The sequence below is a fragment of the Hyaena hyaena genome, unplaced genomic scaffold, assembly GCF_003009895.1.
Source record: "Hyaena hyaena isolate Hyena2069 unplaced genomic scaffold, ASM300989v1 scaffold_1249, whole genome shotgun sequence".
NCBI classification, from domain to species: Eukaryota; Metazoa; Chordata; class Mammalia; order Carnivora; family Hyaenidae; genus Hyaena; species Hyaena hyaena.
Genome location: NW_024081886.1, coordinates 80,673 through 83,606, shown reverse-complemented (window position 1 = coordinate 83,606; position 2,934 = coordinate 80,673).

Below are 2,934 nucleotides of genomic sequence, written 5' to 3'. Positions count from 1 at the left end.
CGGTTTGTGGGTTCGAGCCCCGCGTCGGGCTCTGTGCTGACTGCCAGCTCAGATCCTGGAGCCTGTTTCAGTCTGTGACTCCCTCTCTCTCTGACCCTCCCCTGCTCACGCTGTCTCTCTCTCTCTCTCTCTCTCTCTTAGAAATAAATAAAAATATTAAAAAAAAAATAAATAAAGTAGTTCTCTTGTGGGGAATGGTCAGGGTAGTATTACAAGATAATTGTTTTCTTTAATTTAATTAAGATGTCACAAACATACTTCTTAGATGCCACAAAGATACTTCCTTGCAAATACTGTGTGAATGATTTTTTTTTTCATTTTTATATTTCTACCTTTTATGTTTTTCCAAAACCTTCATCACTTTTGCTTCCCAGAGTGTGACACACAGCTTTTGAAATGTATTTAAATTTTAACTCTGTCTCTGTTTGTCTCTGCCTCCCTCCACCTAACATGTTTTACCAGGTGGTGTTTACATGACCTTACCTGCTTTCACCAGCCCTTACAAATAGGATAGACATGTTTCCTAGTCTTTCTGGAAATGGAGTTTGAGTTTTTGCCTTCTTCTTCGATTTAGAGATTTCTATGAAAAGAGGGAATGCCTTTGCTTATACACTCATGTTCATACTGGGAGTCTCATTCATATTTACTTATCATCTAATGGTTATATGAAAATGTAGGAAGTTGACATTCTAATTTTTATATTTTCCTTTTCTTGTCTAAACAAAAGACAGAATTCTTTTTAGGAACAAAAATATGGAACTAATAAAATTTCCAGCATTTAAGGACCAGCGAATAGTTTTTCAATTCTTAAGCGTTTAGAGTGTTTCACAAGCAGCTACGAATTAGTCTCCAAACATGTTTAAGCCACCAAACCTGAATGCTTAAGAAGAAATTTATAGTAATTTTAAAATTAAAAAAAACTTTAAAAGTTATAATGTGACTAAAATGCTGATGAGTAAGTTTTATTTAAAAAATCCTGTCTGAAAATGTAAAAAAGTTTAAATAGGACTTGACCAAATAACTCAATCTACCTTATAGCCACCTCGTCTTCCGCTCTGAGTCACAACATCCAGCAACTGACAATAATTTTTTTAATGTTTATTTATTTTGAGAGAGAGAGAATGCAAGTGGGAAAGGGCCAGAGAGAGAGGGAGAGGGAATCCTAGCAGGCTCCACACTATCAGCGTAGAGCCCAATGCCAGGCTCAATTTCACAAACTACGAGATCATGACCTGAGCTGAGATCAAGAGTTGGATGCTAACCAATAGCCACCCAGTCTCCCCTGACAATAAAATGTATTAAATATATACAAACTACCAAATAAGATGAGTAGAGGTTATGTACTTGTTAATTTATTTATTCATTCATTAGTCATTCATCATGTATTTATTCATTCAACAAATAATGTTTATATCACCCATTATGTATGTAGATAACTAAAGTACTCATAGGCCTGTCCTTGAAGAACTTACAGTCAATAGGATAGACAAACACCAAGGAGGTATTGTAAATGTGGTATATATTTTAAAAAGAAAAAGATCAATAATAAGTTTAATGAAAAATAATAAAATAAGATTATATACTATAAGAGTATATAAACTATTTTTTTCTTTTAAACTTTGTGACATTTTATGAAAGAATGACATTAATATCTTTTATAGTCATTTCCCTTTGTTAGACTGAAACAACCAAAACTAAAATAAAAATTGTGGGAAAATGTAATATTCAGTAACAGTCAAAACAAGCTAGAAATTTTATCACCAGAACTTCAAAACAGGGTTTGATAAGGATTACTTTCCTATTATTTTTTGTCAACTTTCAATATCTCCTACTCATAAACTCAAAAACATGACTTATTTTTTCAAACACTATTTTTGGAAAACAATTGTGTATGGAAGAATAAGATTTATAGGAAAACTATTGAAAAAAGTCCCAATTTCATATTAAGTTTTTTATTGAGTTTTAGTTCATTATATAAATGTCATCATCCCCACAGTCAAGTACTCAACAAAACAAGAGAAACAAGTTGTTATAAAATTAGTTTTATTCTTTTGTACAGCGTCACTTATTATCAATATCCCCAACTGCCTATGAGAATTAAATTGTACACTCTATGAAAGGAAATTGAATGTATATATTTTCATTTTGTAAATAGAGGAATGGTTATCAGCAATTACCAATCCTTCATAATCCCACCTAGTTTTCAATAACAGAATAGATTCATGGCCTCCTCCTTTGGTGTGCCACATAGCAGTATTAATGACTTCTTCATTGCTTTTTTTAAACTGTTGCTTAGCTGTGTGGTCCTCAACTTTTCTTTCCACAGTGAATTGAGGGTTTCAGAGTGTAACTTGATAAATGTAGTTGTAACATACCAACATGAGTAGTTCAAGTTTAAGTGAGATTCTGAAATTTTTTGTGCAGTTATTCCAAGTTAAAATCAATCAGAATAGGGTCATTCTCCAGTATCATTATCTGGGAATAAAGAGCTGGTTCTTTATTAGTGTATTTATTCTCAACATCTAATTCTGGGATTTAGAAGTCTAAATAATATAGGTTCTTACCTTAGTTAGTAGAAAAATACTTAGTTAATATTAACTTTATTTTTTGAGACACAAGTTACAAATACTGATTTTTCTTTCTAAATTGAAATATATTTAGTATATAATGATAAATGATACTTAGAATTATGTTTATTTCTCATTTACCAATAGGAGAAGATGGTTGATATTCTTTAGGATTGTCCGCATAAAGTGTGAATACTTGCTTTCCCTTTAACTTACCTATACCACTCCACATTCTTGTCCCATAAGAAGAAGAAAAAAGTAATCACAAGTATAACCAAATAAGCACCCAAATAGTGACTGTATTCTACATATTTGTGACTATTATTTCCGTTAACAAATATTTAGTTATGAAATGAAAGAAATGTTA